This window comes from Melozone crissalis, unplaced genomic scaffold (assembly GCF_028551555.1).
Source record: "Melozone crissalis strain CALT ecotype California unplaced genomic scaffold, PUWL_Pcris_2 ptg000041l_1, whole genome shotgun sequence".
NCBI lineage: Eukaryota > Metazoa > Chordata > Aves > Passeriformes > Passerellidae > Melozone > Melozone crissalis.
In genome coordinates this window covers 1,536,805-1,551,975 of record NW_026535819.1, presented here as the reverse complement: position 1 = coordinate 1,551,975, position 15,171 = coordinate 1,536,805, and the positions used below count along the sequence as shown (strand labels likewise).

The 15,171-nt window shown below is 47.0% G+C and overlaps 1 protein-coding gene across 7 annotated transcripts in view; it reads right to left on the bottom strand.

The window, feature by feature from the left end:
* Positions 1–14,662, bottom strand: part of STRBP (spermatid perinuclear RNA binding protein) — a 57,418-nt gene extending 42,756 nt beyond the window's left edge. For 6 of the 7 annotated variants that reach the window (XM_054284477.1, XM_054284473.1, XM_054284474.1 and 3 more), the window contains exon 1: positions 14,223–14,304. The gene's annotated coding sequence lies outside the window, so the exon portion shown is untranslated. Of the gene's footprint in view, positions 1–14,222; positions 14,305–14,645 lie in introns of those variants that run through there. The other variant, XM_054284472.1, reaches the window with a different exon arrangement.
* Between the last annotated feature and the right edge of the window lie 509 nt (positions 14,663–15,171).

Genomic DNA, 15,171 nt, shown 5'->3' with positions numbered 1-15,171 from the left:
TTGGGCTGTTTAGGGAACAAATTTGGCTCTTTTGAAACCCTTGAGAACCCAGCACCTGTTCAACAGAGCACTGGGCTTTGTCTCTGGGGAACTGTACCCTGGCATCCATTTTCAGCCTCAGAACACAATTATTTGCTTCAAATGCATTATAATCCTACCAAAAGATTTGAATTAGGTTACTTAGGCATGAAAGCTAGCAACAATACCCATCAAAGTAAAACACGACACCAGCCTGAGATGGCAGAGAAGAACTGTCATTTGTGACCCAAGTCCACCATTGGCCTTGGACAAGATCTTGGAGTAAGAAGTCCCAGCTTGGCTACGAGAAAGAAAAAGACCCACAAACATATTTAGAGATGTACAGAATTAGTAAATAAAAACAAAAGTCCTATTTCCCTGGAAAACCATGAGTCTAAAAATATTTTAGATGGGCTCAGTCCAGCATCCTCTTGCCTCACCAGACCTCCAGTGCACGCATGTGCTGTCAGCTCTGCCAACTTCACTTGCAGAACTCATCTATTCCCCTCTCCAGTTCACATGGCACAGTACAGCCATGGAAATGAAAAGAAGGATGACTTTAGCAGGGACCATCACTGGTGAAATGCTCAGTTTGTAGACCACAAGCTAGGTTACAAAATTAATTTCTCAGCCTAAGTTCTGTATATTAGTATTATCCTTAGGAACATCCCGAGATGAGTAATGAATTCCACAGCCTTTTTTTGTTTGCTAATTTTTAACAGGCCATTGAAATTTAGAAAAAAGAAAAAAGTTAAATTAGGTGTCTGTAATACTGTATTCTCCAGTATCTTTGGAGAACAGAACTGTGCTAAGTAATTGATCTCAAACTTGAGAAGCTACAGTTAATCTTTTTTTATCTTTTGAAATTCAAATAAATTCTAGGGGGGAGAAAAGGGAGCTCCCAGGATAAACAAACCAATCCCAGGTGGATGATTTTTTAAACCACAGACACAACTCAGCTGGTTTGGCCTCTTCCTTTACATTTCCTACAGGGCTATGAATTAGTTTAATTTCTCTTTATAGATAGTGATGTCATCTCCATCATGCCACTCACAAGATCACTAAAGCTACTTCCAGCTCTTCATTTGCTAAAGAAACTTCCTCAGCCTTTGCATTCTCCACCAGACAACACACCCTGTCCTCCCACCAGCATCAAGCAACCAATCTCTGAGCAGCAAAACAGGATCAACATCTTGGGAGGCACCACACTTGCCAGGAGCTCCAGGAGGCCCTTGGGCAGGTCAGTGACACCTTGGGCAGGGCAGTCACACCTTGGGCAGGGCAGTCACACCTTGGGCAGGGCAGTAGCCCCCAGCCAGGCTGGCACACACACCAGGATGTGGCACAGCTGCTGCAGCTCCTGGAGCAGGGGCAAACCCCACTTTCTCTGGGAGGAGCAAACAGCCTGACCAATCGATACCAGCATTCCAAGTGCTCTCAGCCTGGCAGGGACATCAGCTCTCAACAACAGATCACTCTCTCCCCAAAGCTCCCTTCATACACTAGAGCTGCTAAAAGTAACACTTGGAATTATCGTCCAGGGAAAGACTAGAGAAAAACAATCACAGTTAGTTTATTTTGGGCCATTAGCTGCAATTTGTGTCTGACCACTTCAGTTCCCCCAACAACAGGAAACCTACTGTGCCTAAATGCAACACTGATGGGGTTTATTTTATTTCTCAAAAGGAGTTGCACTTGGGAAGCCACAACCTGTCAGGGTAGGAGAGCACACGGTTCTGGATGCAGAGGCAAGATCAAAAGCAGGATTAGAAACCAGCTGCCACAGACTGAGGGTGTTCTCCTCAGGTGGGCAGAGACATAGAAACCCTTTCATCCCTCAGTCCAGATTAGAGTGTAAATGTTTTTATTGCCTGCTTAGTCACCTGTGGAAATCTGTGTCCATGTCAACGCCATCATTATACTGAACTCTGCTCTTGTCGGCACAAAAAACCTGCCTGGTTTTCAGTCCAAAACTATACTTCTAGGGATATAAGAATGTCAGATTATAATGCCAATCCTATTCCACAGTTAAACAGAATTCATCTCTATAACCTGATGCTTCTGTGTTAGTGAAAATAATACTTTTTAAAAAAAACCAAAAACATAAATACTTTGTGCACTGAAAGAGTACTTGGTTCTGCTGGTTTATGAGGTCTTCACTTTGCACAGCTCCTCTGTTGTGGAAACAAAAGTCCTTGTATTGGGCTTTCTCAGTGATATTTGCAAACTCCTACACTTGCTGTAACAGGGTGTTCAGAAACAGTTCTTACTGGCCTGGGAAAGTTAGGTCATTATTTAGTAACTGCAGAAATACACTGAAGAAAACAATAACAAGGTAAAAGAACATTCTTGCAAAGGCTTGTTGCTTGTTTTGACATAAACAGAAAGTAATTAAACCTAGCTAACACCTTTCCACTGAGCAATTTGCTCCAAAGCATTTATAATTCACACCCTGCAGGACCAGGAACACAGCAGAACCACCAGTGCAACACTGTCAACAGAAGGAAAGGCTGTTCCTGAAATTCAGTGGACAAATACTACCAGGCAATTTCATGCTTTACCAACACAAAATCCAGAAGTTAAATTTAGAAGCATGATTTCTGCAGACATTCAGATGTTTCTGTTCTAAATTTTCCAGAAATTGTAAATTAAAACTTGGCAGACCTTAAAGTAACCCAGCACGTGTCTTGTGCAATCCAAATCATGGTCGGTCCTATTACTCTGCAAAACTGTTAGGGAAAAAACCCCGTGCCTCTCACCACATGGTTTCAGACAAATGACAGAGACATTCAGTTTATCTCTGTGCTAAGAACAAAACTTAGGCACTGTTTTTTCCTCTTGGAATATTGCCATGAGAGTTAAAAGCTAACAGAGGAACCAACGTTCTGCCCACTGAAGGATAAGCACAGTTTGGTGAATAACATCACTTACAGAACTGCAGTCCAAGTGGTTGTGGCCAATTTTTCCCATTTAGCATGGGGAGAATATACTGCATTTCTAGACTGATCTCATTCCTGAATACTGCAGTGAGATATCAAAGCATGCAGGTGTCACCAAGGTGCTTTGTGGAACTGTCAAACCCTGCAAAGTTTCTGCAGCCACTCAAGAGATAAAGCTTGTTTTTCAACAGCACTAAGAGTAAATTGAATGAAACACCTCAGAGGTAACAAACCAAAGAAATCTTGGAAATTACTTCTCTGTCTGCCAGAAACCAGACAGGACTGCCCACCCTCCTCTTGCTAATCTGGGGGAGATGGCAACCTCCATGCTGGACTTTAAAGGAGACTGAAAAAACATTACGCAGTCTTTTCTATTTTGATTGCAGTTACCAAGTTTCACTGTACTTCTATTAGCAAAAAAGCCAAAATCAGATCTTAGATACTCAAGAATTTCACAACTCTTCAAACATCACTTCTCTCATTGCTGTGATAGGTGTAAATGTTTTGTTGTTTGCATGGGGAAGAGAGCCCACTGCCCAAAAATTCAAGTGACTTGCCCAGGGCCACAGTAACTCAGTGGTAGCATTGGAACAGTGTGAGTTTTTCATTTACAACACACACCAAACATGGAGCATCCTCTTCCCTTTCTAGCATTCCACCTCCTTGGGCTTCACTAGTTTAATTTGACCAGACACTGCATTCCTGGCTGCTTTTGCTATTCAGTCTCTCTTGCAGGATCGTGGGTTCCTCACAGGTCAGCTTGGCAAACTGTCCCAGGAAACGCTTGACAACAATTACCTGTCCATTCAGGAGAGTCAAATTAGCAATTCAATACCTGAATATGGTATGATTAAACTCAGGAACCTAATTCACAGTGTGTCCTACTTTCAGGCATCAGATTTTTTGAGCATTGTGCTCTTTTGAAAGTCAAACTGATGAGGACTCAGGAACCTTGTGTCTTTTCCAAAAGAGCCCAGTGGAGCCCCTCTTTTGTCAGGTAGCAGGACACACACAGTCTGTTCTCAGGAAGAACAGAAGCCAAAAAACAAGAACATTTTGGAACACTATGGAGGGGCCTGAGCCATTGTGCAAGACAAGGGGAAGCTTTGCAGGCAGCTCCTCAGCACTGAGCACTCTGCACAGCACATTCTAGCACATCCTTGGCTTTGAAGAAAAGACCCAAAGGCTCTCTTTGCCACTTGCTTTTTTTAAAGCTCCAAATGACAGAGGAGCGGGCTGTGGAGGAGAAGGGAGTTTCTTCTCTCTCTCAACAAAACAACAAAATAACCAGTCAAAACCCAGCTTTCACATTAGATACTGAGTGACCATCTAAAACACCCAAAATCAGATGAAAAGGATGGAGAGGGTCTGAGAGCATCTTCTTACAAACCAGGAAAACCATTGGGAACCCCCAGCTGAGCAGGAGTGCATGGCTTCCCCTGCCTGCACCCAAACCAGACCCCTTCGGACTGCTCCACATTGAGCTCCAGCCATCCAACAGCAGTTTATAACTCCTGTAGTTATTTCAGGATGGCTACTTTGATCTTTTCAGGAGATATTTCAAACTTTGTTAGAATATTATCAGCTACATCGATCACCTAGTCCAGCTGTAACAACAGGAGCACAAATAATGAAAGCAGAGCAAGGGAAAGAAAGGAGAGGGGAAGTACAGTAAATGCTGAACTCCTCAGCTCTCTGCCAAAATTCAGTCTTCTATAGACTGTGCATGAGACTTGCTACTGTGCTGTGTGATGAGGGCAAAGAGAACTCATTGAGACAAGGTGCACCTGCTAAAACTGGCACTAAAACCAGGCAGCTACTGCAAATCAGTGGTGCCCAGCATCAGCAGAAAGCAAGTCTTTGTTCTTCTGGCACAAGAGGACTCCTTTACTGCGAGTACCACATACAGATCAAACATTTATAAGCAAGAGAAAAGCTAGCCAAGGGATTTGTATTAAAATAAAGATTGCAGATCGCAGTGTGAAAGAAACAGGGAACGTACCAGTGAGTCCCATGCCCAGCCCAGCTCTCCCTGAGCAGTCCTTCCTCTGAAGGAGAGCTGCAAGGAGACAGCCTGAGCCAACAGTTTCTACAGCAACTGCAGAAGCACCAGTTCAATGATATTCAAACCCTGCAGTAACTGCAGAAGCATCCGTAAATGGATACTCCAGGAGAAATATTTGACAGCTTCTCCTGGACTCCCTCTGCCTCCCTGGGCAATCCATTGATCCCAATCAGCTCAGCCCAACTGAGGAGTTGCCCATTTCTCTGCAAATGCTTCTGAATCCTCTTTACCCTTAACAGTCTTTCAGCACACTCGCTCCCCTTCAAAACTTCATGGAACAGCCACCAGAGAGAGTTTTGTAGACAGTGCTGGAAGGATGAGTGTCCTCATCCTGCAAGGGAGAGACCAATGCATCCTCGTGTGGTGCTGCTGCAACTCCTCACGGAGGCTGGAATGCTGTTATGACAGTGGCACGGGGCTGCTGCTGCACCACTAAAAGCACACTTGGAAACATCTCAAGGGGAACCAAAACAGAGGCCAGTTACCACCCAACTGCACAGAAAGAGCAGATCCATTTAGAACGTGGCTATTTTTACACCAATCTAGAGACCATATTAAGGAACACAAAATATTTCACCTGTACACTTGGTAAGTTCTAAGAATTGTAATTTACTGAAGGATGTTTAGGGCAGGACATCTCTTATTCCCCTTCTAAGAATCTGCTGTAATAAATCACAGCACCTCAACAGTCACAGCTTCATCACTTCCATATTGCAGGAGGTTTTCCATAAGTCTGCAGTGTTACTTTGGATCACACTGAAACTTGGCACGAAGCTCAGGCTCCTGACCCGCAGCAAAAAGTTAAACAAAATTGCTCGTTTGTTTTTAAAAGGGTCAGGAGGTTTCCAGTTTCAGGCTCCTCAGTGTTTGGGGTGGAAGGGAACAGTATCTACAGTCACAACTCGGGGACATTCAGTATTCAACCCCTCTGCAAAGAATGGGCTTGATCAGAGACCTGTCCAAGATGCACTTTGTAAGCTGCTCTCTTCTGTTAGTTTATTACATAAGGCCACATCCACAAAACCACATTTTTGGTCAAGAGATCACTACTTAGATAGTGCTGACTCCCAACTACCTGCTTTAAAAAATATCCTTTATCTCCTGAGCTAACAAAAGGAAAATTACTGAATTCCCTGAAAGATAAAGCAGACCATATGAATATATTCAGTGTAAAAGACAATCTCATTCCCACACTAATGGTAGGAGAAAAGAAACATAAAAGCAAAAATGTTTTGGTTTTATCTTCATGCCTTTTATCATGATTTATCCAAACAACACAATCATTGTGACTGTGACAGTTGTTATTTCTAAAATATGAAGAACTATGAAATCTTAAGTGGAAAAGCATTTTATAAGTTACTAAAGTATAAGCATGCAAAGATGACTTCTGGATCAAATACATTCCTTAGCAGGCCAGTTTTGAAGGAATAAAAACTGCTGTTCCAGAACAACCATCTTTAAACACAAATTAAAATTTTAGAAGTTATTTATTTAGCAACTATGAATAGTGTCAGGTTCCACAAAATTTGCTAAGACTGAAAATTCAACCAAATTTTTAAAACTGTTGAAAACTCCCCAGTTACAGGAGGTTCTTATGTGCCTCCAAGGTGGGAGTCATGATTCTTTTCTCTTACACAAATTTAGACAACTGTGTTCTCTCTTCAGCCTTCTGGCCATCTGTAGAGATGAGGAGGTGTGTACAGATGTGGGCTCAGAGCAGAACAAGCTACTTGTCTGAGCTCATATTTTTGGCAGTCACCAATTTCACCCTCACCCACCAGAAGCAAAGAAGTTATCAGTTTTGTCTCCCCACCCTTTTCCCAGTATTTGCCTTTCTTCCTGGCTTTTCTAGAACACTTGTCACCATATTTACCAGAGTACATTTATTACTGGTTTTAAAATAACAGTTTTTGTGAGACAGGAAAACATTTCAGATCTTTATAGGGGGAGCTTCAGACACGAAGAAATGAAATTGTGCGGTAAGTGTGCAGCAGAACCTGAAAAGGGGCCAAATGCTGCCCTAATCAATACTTGCAGGTTAACTGCTAGACATTCTTCACTGGAACACAGTGTTGCTCAGTGCCTGCTGTTGAAGAGTTTTACCCATTTCCAGTTTTGGAAGCAGTGCTCCCAGTTCTCCTACGCCCCATCCCCGCATACCACACTGCAGTTCAGCCCCGGTGATGCTCTTTAAGGCCACCCAAATGGCACAGCTGAGCACTTTAAAGGAACAGATTAAGTCTCTGCATGATTGAAGACTTGGAAAGCACGACTGGGTAACCAAAGAAGCCCTAATCTCTTTGCCAAGTCCAATTACCTAGCCATCAAATCAAGAGATCATGAAGCATTAGGACACAGAGTAACTGCTCACCAAACAGTTTTAGCTCTTTGAAAAGATGACACTCACTGAGAGCCTATGACATGGAAAAGGCATCCTTCAAAGCACAGGTGGGGAGAAATCAGTTCTTGGACATTTATGTTTTCCCTTTCTAGCTTCTGTTGAGCTATACCAGCTATCAGAATACAGGGGAAGAGATTGGGACTGGAAGAGCAGTCCCAGTCAGAGAGTAGGAATCCAAATGCTCTGAGTTTCTGTTTCCTTGAAATCCCATCAGGTATCCTACTTACAGCCCCATGTTATCCTACTTACAGCCCCATGTTTGCTGTTTGTTCCATCATACCACAGCCCTCAGCTTTCCAGTGGCTGTGCCTGTTCTCCAGTACTCCACTCCCTGGAGTCACAGGCTGCACACCTACAGCTTCCCCTTCTACTCCAGAGTCTTTTCCATTAAAGCAAATCTCTTTGTGTCAGACATACAGCAATCAGGCACAGCAGAGAAGAAAAAGTAGAAGAGCATCAGGAGCGTCACAGAGCAAACTCAGCCCCCATACCTGGAGAAAAAGAACAAGTTTCCATATGCAAAGAGCTGTCCCTTTCAGCACAGCTGTATCAAAAATAGGAATAAATTACTAATCTATCTCCTTGTCTTCGTACTGGAAAATGGCTGTCTTCAGCCAGCCCCAGCATCAGTCACACCTGTCAGAACATCACACAGCTTCCTCAGCTGGGAAAACCAGCCACACAGGTTGGGCTGCTGCCACCACGGCCAGGGAAGGAACACCACACAAATGGTTGTCATGTGCATTCAGCTTCCACCCTGATCAAACCTTAGCACACGTCAGTGAGCACTTCCACACCACTGCTGTCATTTGTTTTATGGTTAACAGAGACACCTCCAGCCAGTCCCACAGACCTTCCCTACACAAGGTGCCACCACTGCACCCTTGATGATCATGCTCCTGCTCTGTCAGAAATGCAGCACCAGCTGACTGCCATGGGGCAGCTAACTCAAATGTTTTTTATTTTCTTTGTTAATACAAGTTGCAATTTGTTTGTTGAATGGATCTGTTCATACTCTCCCACATCATGTGTTTGGTCCAACTGGTCAGTGTCTTGCTAAGCAGGCTGTAAAAAGACCTTGTCAATCAAACACCTTTACTCAGGTATATACCAGCTGGCAAGTTTAAAACATCACCTATTTCAACAATGGCAGCTAAATTCAGTGGAGTGAAGCTTGTTTCCTTGCTGAATTTCAGTTTCTTTAGTGAGCAAGATACCACGTTTATGATTTCATGTTAGTTCACGTTATGAAGAAAGATACCGTGTTTATGGAGAGGGCTAAATTGGGACCCAGCTTTGGTTGCTACATCCTAAAAAAAAAAAAAGCAGGCCTGCAACAAGTGAAAAAAACTTTATGCCTCCTTCAAGATCAACCATGACTTGCCACAAGCCTGTTATGGGACCTACCCCCTGCAAAATAGAGACAAAAAAGGATGCATTAATTTCACAATATCAGTGGAACTATGGTAAACAATTTTTTGGCAAAATCTTGCTGGAAGGAATCAGCTGCTGTGTGCCCAACAACCCGTGCCACAGCTGAGGCCTCCTCAGGCTCTCAAGGGAGAGTTTTGCCAAAGCTCATTTCTGGAAGCACAACGAGCTGCACAGAGGTTGTGGGGCTGTGCTGGCCTTTCCACAAGGCAGATCCTGCCAGCTGAGAGCTGGCATTAGGGAACATTTGCTTTAGGGTCATCATCACTGAGCCCAACAGCTCCAGAGGAACATTCCCCCACAGAACATCATCCCCCTGTCTCAGGGAACACCAAAGACTCTTGAGGGCCCAACACTTTAAGACGCTGTGCCAACACTCCAATCTGCTGTGCTGCAAGTAAAACAAGAAATGTGTTCAAAGTGTCTTCCCCCACAAGAATCAGAGGAAAAAGAGAAAAGTACAAGGTCCTAAACTCAGCCTGCCCTTTCCTGCTCCTACCAGGGGGCAATTTCTGTGGGGCAACATCCATTTCTCACCATTGAGTTCATTTACTGCCAAGCCAAATGCCAATGTCTGCTTTAAAATCTAAATGAATTCTGGTTCATAATATTTCTTCAAGTTTGTGACATCTCACAGCTACCCACGAGTAAGAGTGTTTTTCCCAACCAGATACTCAAACATAAAATTTTTCAATAAAGACAATTTAAACTAAATGCACAAAAAGAACAAGAAGCAGCAAAATTTAATTTACTGGCATAGCCATACACACCCCAATTTTATTTTCTTTTTAAGCATACAATTAAGGGTAATTTAATTCCCCTGTGTAGGCATTACATGAAAGAGAAACATTATTGTAAGAAGAGCTCAGTACTGTTGGTACACAAACCTTACGACAGATAAATTAGACCTTAGGAAAACAGCGTATAATTTACATTTTGTTATGTCAATCACCAGGAGCATCTTGGGGCTCTGAAATAGCACACCAAACCACAACATAAGGGAACTAATGTAAATCAACACATGTGGCAGGACCACTCAAGTTTCCACAATCCAAAAGAGCCCTAAAATGGATTTCATAAGATTATTCCTCTTCAACATCCACTTACACCTTTAAGTTTCCAAGAGGTTATGACAATATTTTACTACAGAAGAGTTACAAAGTTTTGCATAGTTATAGAAAAATCAACGACATAAGACCACAAGGGCATAGGGTTTAGTAATTAATCCCTGGTCTTTATCACTGGAGAAGCCAATGGGCAGATGTGCAGGTGGCTCAGAGAAACAGCCTGGCTCAGCTGCACAGCAAACCCAGCCCTGGGTTAGTCCCACAGTTCTTGGGTTCGGCAGCAAAGGAGGGACAGAGCAGCCCAGGGCTGTGCTTTACATACCTTCACAAACAGCAGAACAAATGGCACACCCTGATTGTGTTCTGGGGCTTCCCCTATAGCCAGCACCTCATCCACATCCTGACACCACACAGGAAATTAGAGAGAGGTCAGGATGTGCATTGCACAGCAGAGCTAGGAGCACAACACAGCAGAGCAACGTGGGGTGGGCTCCAAGAATTCTGTCCCCTCTTATTTCATGATGACCAGAAACATAAGGTAATTTAGCTACTAAATAAAGTCTAAAAAAACCAGAGTGCAAGATGTTTACTCGCTCATATAATTAGTAAGAATTGCTCTGCAGGTTTTTTGTTAAGGGACATGAATTGAGGTTTTCAAAGAAGCTAAATAGGAACACTGTCCCTCTGTGAGCTGACACTGACACGAACTGTGACACTGTTTTCTGTCATCCATGCTCAGTGAAAAACTTGCACATGAGAAGGAAAAACTACACAAGTGCCAAGAACTGCAGAAATACAACTGGAAAAAATACTGTCTTTGGCCTTGAAGCTTATATCAATTACTGCTTTTAACAAAAGATACCAGCAATGCCTTTCAGGTAAGGCTTCTCCTTCCAAAAATATCAAGTACAAAATTTCTGTTTGTCAAATCACACCGCAGTCACAACAAACATAGTCAAAGTATGGTTTCTACAAAAGGGTTTCTATTTTTCTGTTCTTTAAATCTCTTAACAGTTTTTTCATACTGCTTTAAACAGCAATTTTCCTTTTGATTTCCTCACTGCAGCATATTCAGCAGCAAAGTAATCTTCACTTGCCAATTCTGCTGGGCTACAGCAGATCCAGGACACCACACCAGCCAAGTGCTCCTCGTGTGGCTGCTCAGAAAAGTCCTCAATCTCTAGCACAGTACAAGGTAAGGCACAGACCCCAAAACTCTGAAGTCTGCTGTTGGCATGGTGAGAGACACCATAAAGCTGAACTCCCCAGAGAAGTGCAGACTGACCCTGTGCATCCTCAGCTCCCCAGCATCTCCCTCAGATCAGATCATGCCAGCACCTCCCTCCACCAGCCCCGAGCGTCCCCTCTCGCAGCCCAGTCTGTAAATACACAAATGCCACTGTCCTGCTCTTTCCATAGCGATACCTGGGCACACTGGCCACTCCAGGTGTGTGTCCCTCACCCCAGGACAGAGTTCCATGCTTTAGCAGACACTTCCCCAAGCATGTTCACGGTGCCTTTTCACACACTCAGAAGCTTGTTAACCAGCCAGAGCCTTTCCCACTCCCCCTTTCCAGCCATGGATATGCTCTTCAAAGAGCTCTATTTACATGCCAGGCTACAAAGCAACGTGGAAAAACTGCAGCTTTTATGATTCTACAGTGAGGTTTTTCACAACATGAAGCAGCTTCTTAGACTACTTTTTTTTACTTTTTTTTTATTTCCAAACAAGATTTCACAGTTCAAAAAAAAACCTCTCAGTCCACCCACAGGCTTTTGAGGAACATTAACAGAGGGGCTTCAAAAGAAGAGAGCTCTGCGACCTTAAGCATTGCATTCTGAATGAACATCCATGGAAAAGCTGCGTACAAGGCAGAAACAAGAGTCACGAAAACCCACATATCCACAGTTTAAACTATTTCTCCCATGTTTAGGTCTGTCATGGCTTGCCTTATGCCATCTTCTGTTATACCTTTCCAACTGCTAACTGTCTTCTCATTTACTTCTGAGCCTTTGTTTTGAAACCAGCTGTGTCTGAAATTCCTTCTCAGACAAGCCACAAAGCTGGGTTTGGTCACTTCCTCAGCAACATTGACAGCAGTTACCCCTGGGGCACCCCCAGCCCCCAACACACAGGTATTTCTACATAGAATCTTTCTCCAGTTCCCCAAGAAATCCAGTCCTAGTCCATTTCCACCTGGTATTTAGCCTGTCAAGCACACAAAGCTAGAACTGGCACTTTATCAGCATCTTCTTTGTCCAGAGATGAAAAATGCTGCCAACAGTTAGTAGAAACAATGAGTCTGGATGAACAGCCCATGCAAAGAAAGCCCTTTATAAAACCAGGACTAACCAAACTTGCAAGACTAAAGATTCTCTTTGAACCACACATGCCAAAGCAGCACCAGACTGGCACCATCAATGGTGAGATTCCGAGGAACAGAGCACTGAAAACATGAAACCCTCACCGTTAGCAATCCTACCCTCTCTTCACATCTCTCCCTGCGTTCTACACAACATGGAGCAAAGGAAAATGGTTGGAAAGCTCCAGACAGAAGAAAATTCTACGTGCCAAGAACTTCCAGAGACAAGTCTAACCTCCTGAAAATGACCAGGAATTTAGGAGCTACAGCCCGCTGCAGTCTGCTGACACAGATTTCTCCTTCCTCTACACGGGCAGGAAATAACCACAGCCCAGCTTGCACACCTTCCATGGAAGAGGTGGGCTCCTTCAATCCTTGAAAACGCTTCTGCTCTTCAGAGAGAGAACAAGGACCTTGAGCAAACACAGGATTACAGCAGTGCAGCCTCTCCAGAGACACTGCCCAGCCTTCCTTGCTTCCCATTCCAAAAGTTTTGTTCTAAGGCCTCCCCTCCACGGAGCCAGCCCTGCTCCATACTCCTTCCTTCCTTCCTCTTGGCCACCACGGCTGCTTCCTATAGGTCTCAAAAATGGTTACCATGTCTTTAAAAATCAAAGAAAACTAGACCAAGTTTGCAAATAGTCCTTTCTTCTCCATTATTTTTAAAGAATGTTAAAGTATTCTACATGAATGGAGGAGATTATTTTAATTCTCTGTCTTTACCCTAGAAGGCCAGGCTTCAAATGTCTGCTAGAACACAAGTATTTTAATTTAAGTTAAACAGCCCAGCTATTTTAATTAACTTAAAGTTTCATAAACATTTTTGGAACTGGACATCTGAAATATGTGATGTTCTGCATATTAATGCCCATTTAAATCTTTCCTTGCTTTAACCACATTCAGCCTTTCTGAGTTGTCACGACAAAGTACAATAAAACTTTTTAAAACTGTTAACAAACTGGAGGACACGGATACAGAAAATAATTCATTCCAATGTATCTTGGACCCCCCACATTATAAATTTTCTCTTCTGCCATACCCTGTACAGGAGCTGCTTGGAATGCTCACTCTCTTCTTTCTGTAAATCACAAGGCAGCATTTTCAGAGCCACGTAAATAAATAATAAGACATTTAGCCAGATAATGCATATTTCCACTTTGACTCAAAACTCAAGTTTTGCTCTACTCAGTGGCAGGCATGTGACTCCCCGGTTATCCCTTCCACGCTCACTTCCAGAAGGGATAGCGGGTTAATGATTACAAAATCCAGTGCAAAGCAAATACAGAATGAAAGAGGAGGAAAAACCCAAACAAACCGTGGACCATAGCACCGACGAGTGTGCTCGGAGCCGGGAGCCTGCCCGGGGCCCGGAGGGACCGGGCTGCCCGCGGGGCCGGGGCGCGGAGGGCGCTGCACCGACACCGACCGCGCCGGAGCCAACTTCGGGCCGAGCCCCGAGCCCGGCGGGAGCCGCCCAGCGCGCACCTGGCCGGGACCGCCCGGGGACACCGCGAACAGCGGCCCGGCCCCGCCGCACCTGCGCGCCCCGCGGACAGGTAACGCGGCCGGCGGACAGGTGCGCTTCCCGCGAGCAGGTAACGCGGCCGGCGGACAGGTGCGCTTCCCGCGAGCAGGTAATGCGGCCGGCGGAGGGGCGGCCCCCGCGCACGGCACCGCCGAGCCCCGCACCCCTCCCCGCCGCCCCCGCCCGCGGCCCCGCCGAGCCCCCCCCGCCCACCGCGCCCCTCCGCGCGCGCAGCAGCGCCCCCCGCCCCGCGCCGCCCCCCGCGCCGTGTCCTGCCCTTGCCTCCTGCCCGCAGTGCCCGGTGCAGTGGGAGGAGCGGTGCCCCAGGGACGGGCCGCCCGCCGCCCCGACCCCTTCCCGCCGCCCGCCCGCCCGCCCGCCCGCCCGCCTGCCTGCCCGCCCGCCTGCCTCACCCCGCTCGGCGCCGGCCCCGGCGCTGCCCCGCGGCCCCGTCCCGGCTCCGCGGCCCCGTCCGGCTCCTCCGGCTCCGCAGCGCCGAGCGGGGCTGCGCACGTGACCGCGCCCCGCGCCCCCATAGGCTGCGGCTGCCGGGCAACGCGCGCCCGCCCCTTCCCTGCACCTGAGAGCGCCCTACGCCAACTGCGTACGGGGCGCCGCGCCGCCCTGCGCCGGCTCCGTAGCGCCGCGGACCCGGCCGTTTCCTGCAGGCCGGCGCAGCCTTACGGAATCGGCGTAGGGCGGCTCGGCCCGCCCGGCTCTCCACCTGCGGCCGCTGCTCCCCGCGCAGCCCGCGCGGTCCCGCCCGCCGCCTGGGGAGCGGCGCTGCCGCTCGGAGCGCTCCGTGGCCGCGCGGTGCGGGAGCGGTTGAGCCGCACCTGGAAACGCCGCTTGCGTAGAGCCCCTCCGAGAGGTCGGTGTGTGTTACGGACTCTCCGTAGTGTCGTCAGCGCGGGCGCCGCACCTGAGGGCTCCCGCCGCGCCAACGGCGTAGGCGCGAGCGTGCCGGGCGCAGAGTGCGCAGCGCTGAGGGCACGGGCTGGGCAGGTGTGTGAGGGCAGGGCCGGCCCGGCCCCGGCCGCGCTCGGGGCTCCGAGGCGGGCACCGGTAATGCGGCGGCACCGGCGCTACAGCGACCCCGGTCCCGGCCGCCAGCGGGAATAGCTCCGGCAGCCCCGGCCCCGCCGCCTGAGGGGGGCGCCAGGCGGGCCCGGGGGCAGCGCTGAGGGGAGGGAGCCGGGCAGGGGTGCAGGGGGGCCTCGGCCCCTCACGCAGCGCCCGACCATGGAGGGTTTAACATCCCGCTGCCAAATCCAAAGCAGTGCAGGAAGAGCAGGTTCCCAAACTAAGTTGAGGAATAGGGTTTCCATGTGAGGGGTTGAGCTCCTTGTGGAACCCTCAGTG